Source organism: Cherax quadricarinatus, chromosome 82, assembly GCF_038502225.1.
Source record: "Cherax quadricarinatus isolate ZL_2023a chromosome 82, ASM3850222v1, whole genome shotgun sequence".
NCBI lineage: Eukaryota > Metazoa > Arthropoda > Malacostraca > Decapoda > Parastacidae > Cherax > Cherax quadricarinatus.
The window spans coordinates 665126-675000 of record NC_091373.1 but is presented as its reverse complement, the minus strand read 5'-3'; the positions used below and the strand labels follow the sequence as shown (position 1 = coordinate 675000).

Here is a 9875-nt window from a genome sequence, read left to right as displayed (position 1 = left end):
AACCCGCACATAGAAGAGAGGAGCTAACGACGACGTTTCGGTCCGACTTGGACCATTTACAGAGTCACACTAATGAGAAGTAGAGCAGGAAGGTTATATATAGGCAGGAAGTGGTAGTGATGTCCTTGATTTTCTTAGAAGGCCAATGAAGGATTTCTTCATCTCCCTATACCTACTGATGTCTTTCTTGATCTTATCCGCCTGTGTGTGGACTCATTCCTTTTCCTTCCAAGGGAAATATTCTCAAACCTTCGGCGTCGCTATGGGCTCTACTCTTTCTCCTGTCCTTGCTAATCTTTACATGGAATACTTCGAGACTGCTCTTCTTCCTACCATCGATTTGCCCCCTTCACTCTGGCTCTGCTATGTAGATGACATCTTTGCTTTGTGGCCTCATGACTCTAGTCTCTTCCAACCTTTTCTTGATGCTCTTAATAATCTTGCCCCTTCCATTAAATTTAAAGCTGAATGGGAATCTAATTCCTTGCTTCCTTTCCTTGATGTCCATGTCCACCGCTCAGATACAGGATTTGCTTTTTCCGTTTACCGTAAACCTATGCACAGTGGCATGTACATTCACTACTTTTCTTATCATGCTTCCTCTCCCTCTTTCTCCGTGCTCTCCGCATTTGTGGTCCTCAGTTCCTTCAAGCAGAAATTTCCACTCTTCATAATTCATTTTCCCGTCTTGGTTACCTTTCCCATTTCATAGACTCTGCCTTCTCACGTGCTAAACGTAATTTCTTCTCCCCCAAACCCTCTACTCCTGGGAACTCTTCTGTCCTCTGCCTTCCCTACATTTCCGGTCTTTCTAATCTCAACAACTCTCTCCGTCCCTTAGACATCAAGCTTACTTTCCGCCAAACTAACACACTTCGCACTAATCTCGTTCATACCTCTCCTCCCTCTACTGATGCTCCTGGTGTCTATTCTATTTCTTGTTCCTCCTGTCTTCTTCAATACTTTGGAGAAACTGGCCGATCTCTTTCTGACAGACTTAGGGAGCACAAACGTAGTGTTAGGCTTGCCGACACTAACAATGCTCTTTTCTGTCAAGTCAAAGATCACAGCCATCCTATTGACTGGTCTTCTGCTAAAACTGTCTTCCCTACTTCCAACTTTAACAGTCGCCGTCTGGTTGAATCCTCTACCCTAATACACAACTTTCCTTGTATGAATCTTAGTCCTGGCTTCGTCTCTGTAGATGCCTTCCTTTCCCACTACATTGTAAAATGCTCCAAACTTCAGAACACCCGTGACCTAACCTGATTCCTCCTTTTTCTTCTCCCTCTTCCCCTTTCCTCTTTCCTTTTTCTCCTCTGGGTTGTCTTTCTTCTGCCTTGTGTTTTTGTTCCTTCATTATTTATTTATTTTTTTTTATTTCCCCCCTTCTGTGTTCTTGCTCTTATCCTCTGTGGGCACCTAGCTCCCTTGCAGTGCTCCTCTTTCCTAGTATTTGACTGGCTGCTCCTCCTTACTTCCCCACTACTACTTCCTTCCACCTCCACTACTACCACTACTGTTACTACTACTACTACTACCACTACCACTTCCTGCCTATATATACCCTTCCTGCTCTACTTCTCGTTAGTGTGACTTTGTAAATGGTCCAAGTCGGACCGAAACGTCGCCGTAAGCTCATCTCTTCTATGTGCGGGTTATTTGTGTATAGGTCGAATTCACTGGATAAAGAGCTCTTCGCCTGCTTAAAAAGCACCTTGGTCCTGTCTTGAAGAGTTCTTGTTATAAAGTTGGAAAAATTTCAACGGTTTGAGATAGATATTTTTCTTTCGAGGTTCCATTGTTTCTAGTCAGAAAGGCCACGCCTCCTTCCCCTTTTGATATCTTTCCTCATTATGTTGTAATCTCTTTGTAAAATGTTGTTGCCACCGTCGGTCTGGCTTCCGTCCTGTCCTTACTCGTACCTTTACACATTCTATTATTAAATTCACTCTTTCTTGATGATCCATCTATTAAGAGTACATTATTTTTCCGTGTTTCTTCAGTCTACCGTTTTCCTGTGTTGTTTCACCACTTGGTTTTGGGTATCTGTAATCTGGAGTGTTCACCAGTTGCATGTAAATGCAGTTGTTTGTGGTATGAGTCAAGGAATGAGGGGGGAAAAGTTTGTTAGGGTGGAGTAGGTAGTTTTTATTAGCATATTAGGGGGTTGGGTGATGGTTGGGGAAGTTAATAAAAGTTACTGAATAGGTTGGGAAGATGGGTGTGTGATGGTGCAGGGAAATTGGTGTTATGAGGTTTGGGATGGGGGTTATTTTGCGTCCTCACAGAGCTGTACTTGACTGCACTAGAGCTCCGGTACCTAACCCTCAGTCAATCGGCTTGGTTTTACAGAAACATCAAAAACGCTAGTCCCCAGTAGCATCGCTTCCCATCAGCCAATCAATATGAAGCTGAGTTCCCCAGCACTCGGGCCATGGCCTAAAGCTGGGGTGTGGCTCCATTGGACCCTGTAATTCTCGGTAGTATCAGTTACCAGTAGTGTCAGTAGTAGTGACTCGCACCAACTGTTGCTGATTCACCATCTTACATGATCACTGACCACTTTTGAGTCATTCTGCTGACCATAGCATGATGTTGAGTGCCGCCGCCCTCCGGGCACGATGTAGCAGTTCAGAGCAGGGTATCAGAGACGACGGATCAGGCTTGGCGTTCCTCCTTTAGTACTCATAATTATACGTTAACATCCGTCCGAAGTGTGAGATTTTACCCAGTTCCAGCACTCGAACCCCACACTACATAATGATCGCTTTCTCGGCCCTTCCTGACACTGCCTGCTGCTGTGCAGCTTCATCAGCCGCCCTCGCAGCACCCTGCAAGACACTCCCGTGACCGGGAGCCAGGGCCGGGTCACCATCTGGAAGAGACTCGGGCCGGCAAATGTACCGGCGAATCTCCAACAACAATGTTTTACCTTTGGAAGCCTTTACCATATATACCTAGGTATCCTTATAAGGAATTTGAGTCTGCAACCTTTGCACCCAATTCATATCATTTAAACATCATAGAGCGTAAAAATGTGTCCTACCATCCCTGTGGTTCATCGGAGTTTAACTTTATCTCTGCCTTGTTCTGGTTTCTCATGTCAGTCTTTGTCCACCGAGTCGGTATCACTTTTTCATCGATGTGAGGTTTGCTTCTTAACTCAGTCCTCATTAATATCCCTTAGCTCCAGAACTAGGCGGTGATAAATTTCAGGGCTTTTAATGGCATCTTTATGTGTTTGACTTTGTGGGCTCCATGCTGATGCTGCGTACTATAGGTCTGACTTCTTTCTCCCCCAGATGATACTGTTGTTGGTCGTCTGTTATAAGTACGAGGCTATGTGGATAATATATGGTTGTAAAATCGATGAATGGTAGTCGATGAAGCTTCCAGTGCAAGATACCTTGTATAAACGAAATGTTTCTTGGCTGTAAAGCTGTGCTCGTGGTGCCTCGTTAATGAGAACCTTCAAAACTAGGGAGGCCAAGCCCATGATGACACTCTTCAGGTCACTTGTTCTATCTAGGCTGGAATATTGCTGCACACTAACAGCACCTTTCAAGGCAGGTGAAATTGCTGACCTAGAAAATGTACAGAGAACCTTCACGGCGCGCATAACGGAGATAAAACACCTCAATTACTGGGAGCGCTTGAGGTTCCTAAACCTGTATTCCCTGGAACGCAGACGGGAGAGATACATGATTATATACACCTGGAAAATCCTAGAGGGACTAGTACCGAACTTGCACACGAAAATCACTCACTACGAAAGCAAAAGACTTGGCAGACGATGCACCATCCCCCCAATGAAAAGCAGGGGTGTCACTAGCACGTTAAGAGACCATACAATAAGTGTCAGGGGCCCGAGACTGTTCAACTGCCTCCCAGCATACATAGGGGGATTACCAACAGACCCCTGGCAGTCTTCAAGCTGGCACTGGACAAGCACCTAAAGTCGGTTCCTGACCAGCCGGGCTGTGGCTCGTACGTTGGTTTGCGTGCAGCCAGCAGCAACAGCCTGGTTGATCAGGCTCTGATCCACCAGGAGGCCTGGTCACAGACCGGGCAGCGGGGGCGTTGACCCCCGGAACTCTCTCCAGGTAAACTCCAGGTATACAATTTTTTACATATTTGCGCTATGATGGCGCTATTCAAATCACTTGTGCACACGCTTTCTCGCTTACAGTATTGTTCAATATTGACGGCTTCATTCAAGGCAGGGGAGATATCAGACCTGGAACAGATATTGTTTAAGGCCCACATAGAGCCAATAAAGCATTTAAGTAGCTGGAAACGCCTCAAAGTTCTGAATATGCATTTTTTGGAGAGGAGGAATGTTATATATCTGTTTTGGAAATAACTTAGGGCTTGGTCCCAAATCTACACACTGCCATATCGTACTGGGATGGGAGATACAGGTTGAAATGTAAAATAAACCCGTGAAAAATAAGGGCGCCATTAGTACATTAAGAGAGCACGGTATCAACATCTGTGAGGCCAGACTATTCAAAATTCTACCAGAAGATATTAGAAACTGCCGTAACAAGTGTAGAATCTGAAAGAGAAAAAATATGAAAGTACCTCCGCCAAGTGACAGATCAACGGGGATGTGATGGATATGTGGTCCAGTGGGCTTCCAACAGCAAAAGCCTGGTTGACTAGGCAAGCACCAGATGAGACTGGCCCAGGCCGGGCTACGAGAGTACGAAAACTCTCGAAGCAAGTAACACGTATGTAGCGTTTACTTTGTCGTATCATTGCAACAGACTGAATATTTTTTTTTTTCATATTTTATGATTTTTTTGTGTGTTCATCATAGCCAACGACGATATTTTCAGTGCTTTTACCCTTCCTAATTTTTTTTTATTTTAATTCTGGAAGCCATAATGTCTACTGATCTTTTCTATTTTATCTACGTTTTATAATTAAAAAACCATCTCAATGCTATATGTTCCAATTTAAATCTGACATGTGTTGTAAAATGAAAGCAGTATTTCACTATCCCTTTATGGCATGATTTCTTTTAGGCTATATTTGTAACTAACGTAGGTAGACAACAGCCGTCCGTAGAGGTACTACCGTCTTTTTTACACACTGACAGGATTGATGGTCGTTCCCGTGGAGTGTCAAGTGTAAGATACAATCAGTAATTCATTATTTTTGTGTTTATTTTGTAGTGTTTCTTGATAATATATTTATTCAGTTAATATTTCTTATCCAGTCGAGGAGCATGATCTGTAGGGGTGATTCGGGAACAATTTTCAGGCAAGCAACAGATACAGTTGATCAACTGAATATGTCCGGCGCCAGTAAAAAGTGTTGAATTGTAGAATAATCTTAAGTGTGAGGTGGAGGCGGCAACTGAGGAGTGTCTTGGAGCCAAGCCAAAAGTAGCTTGGGTTTTTCTCTTGCGGCAAACATTGACCTTCATTGAAGAGATCCTCTAGTCTAGAGTTTGTGGTAGTTTAGGAATGGTTATAGTGTTGATTTCACGGATGAATGCATTTGAACACTTGAAGATGTACAAGAGATGATCCACTGTTATATTCAGTATTATTATATCACATATTGTTTTTCTTCATATATTGCAGCTCTAAGAAAATGTGCATTAGGCTAACATAAGAAATGGTTGGTGTTTTTTCTTACAAGGTTTTTAGCAAACTTAATGACTCGTCTGATCTGTTTCAAATTGTTAACAATGGAGTACTGTAACTTAAGAAGGGTTAATGGAACTGTAGGCATTTGCAGATGCCCTCTGATCAGTTTTATATAGACCATTTCCAGTTTTGGTTTCCGGGCTATTAATAACTTAAAAAAGGGAGGGGGGGGGCTTCAGACCCGCTTCAAACTTTCAGCTAGATGGGCTTTACTCTAGAAAAGGTTCACATCCATTTTGGACTCTATAGATTTTATAACTTGCCAATATTCATAAAAAAGTGGTTTCATGTAATAATTGGAGGATCCACCTTCTGATCATCAAATCCTAACTAAATCTTTGGTTTCATCTTGGACTGTGTAAGTGCCAATTTTCCAATTTTATTGATGAAATTTAATTAAAATTTGAATAATGGTCTACGTGCAATAATTTCTGAATGTCTCATCCAATTGGTTTTAAAACTTCAATACTGATGTGTCTTAAAGGACGCTATGGATTATTATTAGACTGTAAAGATGTCAAATTTCAAAATTTTATTTCACTCTCGGCTGTTCTTGTCTGTCATTTTTTAAGAGAAAATGGAAATGGTCTCCAGTATTATTATCTGCATTGGATTGATAAAGCCACGGATTGGCGATACGTTCTCAAGTGCTGCGTCTTATTCTTCCGTAACATTGGTTAGTAGTTGTATATTTCTAAACTTTGGACTTTAAGATTGGCAAGATTGGGGGAATGGGGTGATGGTAGGAGGATGGGTAACTAACGTATACTGAGCACGGGGTGAGGGTGCCGAGACAAGGTAACAGATGTATTAAACATACAATGAGGGTAGGGGGAATGGGGTAACTTGAACTCAACATTGGGTGATGGGGCTAGACACGTTTTAGGTTGAGTGTTATTACCCGGCAAGTGGTAATATGAAGACAGTTTTATAAGGAAATTTTCTTTTATGTCGTTACACACAGTGGGTTTCTTTTTCACCCACATCGAATCGGGTACTTTATTCCCTCACTGTGGGTGTAACAGTAAAATAGTTTCCCCTGTTTCATTATATTATTACTGCTAGACAGCTTTCATTGACACTAAGTTGACTGAACAGGCGCTGCTTGACAAGTTCTAGGAAATTCTGCACCTGCTGGGTAATCCCACCTCGGTTTCTGGCTTCTAACCAGTAAAGCTGTGTGCACTGTGTTAGTGTCGGCTTCCAAGTTATTTTCACAATAAGATAATTTAGTCTGTTTATACTTGACACTTCTCAGGACAGATACTGATATAATGATTGGACATTTTTCTTGACTATTGTGGACTTTTGTAGCTTGTCAATATTTTCGTAACAATTTTTTTTAGCTATTTCGCAGATGGTTTCCATAACCGTTCATTAGTTTATATTTTATGTAATACATACAGCCCATATGCTGTATGTACTTTTCTCAAGACTGATGGACTGAACACAGACTCGAGGCTGAGGGACTGATTACCTCACACTCTTTCACCAATCATCTCTGTACCGGACTGAGGAAGCCACTTGTTAGCGAAACGTTTCCACAACAAAGATTCCCAAATGTTGCAAAAGTGTCTAATACTACAGCTAAAATGCTTGTCCAGGCCACTTTCTAAGTCATGATCCAGAAACAGTGGTCCAATAGCAGTTCAGGTGCACTCTGGCCGAGAGAGAGACGATCATCAGCCGATGAGCTGAAACACAGTACATTGAAGCTAGATCAGTTTAAAGACGGCCGAGCCCTTAGGTACTTAACGTTACGTTAAGATGCAGCGAGGGACGGATCCAGGAAGGGGAACAGGGCACATGGTTTTGGGACACTGAAAAACTTTGTGCAAAAGTGGCTCAAGAAAATGTAATGAAAATGGACCACATTGTTCATTTCAAGCTTGAAATCAGTAATAAAATTATAGTTGAACATTTATATCATGCTGCAAATACAGGCATTTGTAATTTTATCGGTCAGTGCAGGGTGTGTTGAACCTAACTTTCCTTCTTTATTTAGGTTGAAAACTTTCCTGTGGGCTCACATGACTGAAGATTGGCTGTTCGGACCAGCAATGCTTCACATTGTTATTTTAGTTAACGTCGACAATGTTAGAGAATGATTTGTTGAATCCAGAGATCGAAGGCTGTTACGCTTATAATCAGTGAAGCTTGAACAGTAATTAAAGCTAATTGTGTGCATAATTATGTTATACGTGCTTTATTGTATGGATGTGGAAGTTATCACTCTTAGTAACTGTAAAGGTGGCGAATATAATAAATGTATTAGTATAATTTAATATTTTTTCGATAGGACAATCATAAATTACTGTAGCCTTGTTAGTATTAAAGCATTGTCGGTAAACTTATTTAGTTATCATATACATTTAAATTCTGTTGATTTGAATTAACTGATTTTACTCATTACATCGTTAATCTATATAAATCAATATTTCTTGACCTTTATAATACGTGAATTTAAAAAAAACTCACGCCCCCGGCGGGCTGTGACGCTGCCTAGGTACATATAGTATCCCTCCCCCATGCCCTGGACAATTCCTGGATCAGCCCCTAGATGTAACGAGTTGTTAGGTTTTGATTGGTAGTACAATTACCTAAGTATTCGTAATAACAAGCTGAGCCAGACATAAAATAAACAGTTCCGAAAACCCCAAGAGACCTGAATATTCAACTGAGTGTGCTTAATATTCAGGTAGTGTACGGTAAAGTGACTCTCCAAACACCAGGGAGTCACGAAGATAGAGAAAAACATTTAGTCACAAAGACCCCAAAATGAAGGTGGGAAATAGATACTGGAAAAAAAAAATGACTTGAGCCGCAACCTGCAGAAATGGAAATAGGAAGGCTCACTGAGTCTTACATATATCTGCTATACTAAGTCTTTACCTTGTAGTTATTGTTGGGGACAAACAAACCGGATCTGACACGTCAGTAATATATTCACGGGTCATCTGCAATTTTCTTACCCGGTTATTTGTTCTACATAGAAGTTATTTGCATTCGGATAACGTTCTTGGATGTAATGGACATCTACAATTGTCCTTCCCGGTCATTTGTTCTACAGGAAAGTTATTGACATTAAGATAACATTCTTAGAAACAACACTCAGGTCAATTAAGCACAATTATCATATCTGCATTTATAGAGGCTGCTTACAGGGACTAGAATCGTAAAGGTACTACCCTCCTCTCACATGGGCTAAACGTAAATTTGCTAATTAAATATTTTACATTCCTCGAAGATTACTGGTTCTTACGAACACAAGATGTCGGGTAATGTTACACCCAGTATACACTTATCTTGATTTTATTGTGTAGTTCATATGCGTGCAATATATTTTCCTGATCTGGTACTGTATAATGATTTTCGGAACCATTAAACAGTTGCTTCATAACAAATACATAGGCAGACTGTAATAATAGGTTTTTATTGATCCGGTAGACTGATATTTGGTAGCGTGGTTGGTAGAATAATAGGCTTGGAGGCGAACATTAGACACCTGCTGTCCATGTTCACCCATCAGCATAAAATGAGTACCTGAGTGTTAGTGGACTGGTGTGGGTCTTATCCTGGGACAAAACTGACCTGATTTGCCCGAAATGCTCTGCATAACAGGGGACATTCTAGTAGTATGTCATTGATGTCGGCTAGGTGTGTATACCTTGTACATGTAGAAATAAAGATTATTATTTATTTATTATTTGGGTATGTGTTAAATGCAGTGGTGCTAGCCCCACGCCAGGCCCAAGGCCTGAGGGAGGAAGAGAGAGAGAGAGAGAGAGAGAGAGAGAGAGAGAGAGAGAGAGAGAGAGAGAGAGAGAGCGAGCGAGCTGGGGTACTTCTTGGTCGTCCTGAATCTGCCAAGGGAGTGAGGGAGATGCAGGGTCTGGTGGACTGAAATCTAGGTTCAACTCGGCTCGTAAGATGGCAGCACAAGACCTAGATAAATTAGATTTAAAATGACATATCTAGTTTGATTATATAGATTTTAAAAAGAATGAATATATATGAAAAAATATACGTGTATGTTTCTATGAGAGAAACATTGCAGCTTTCATGGATTAATAACTTTCAGTGGAATTGTAATGATGTTGGGTTGAAAAGCGTTACAGAATGTCATTCATTTATAACAATGACTACATGCAGTATATATAATTATTCAACTCAATATGCAAATTACCTGTATATGTTGTGAAACTTTGTAGG

General features: G+C 41.2%; 1 protein-coding gene across 1 annotated transcript in view; it reads left to right on the top strand.

Annotated features, from left to right (window-relative positions):
* The window catches only part of LOC128706246 (probable G-protein coupled receptor Mth-like 11), a 137951-nt gene extending 134085 nt beyond the window's left edge, over positions 1-3866 (top strand). The window contains exon 9 of the mRNA XM_070102511.1: positions 3306-3866. The gene's annotated coding sequence lies outside the window, so the exon portion shown is untranslated. The remainder of the gene's footprint in view (positions 1-3305) is intronic.
* The last annotated feature ends 6009 nt before the right edge of the window (positions 3867-9875 follow it).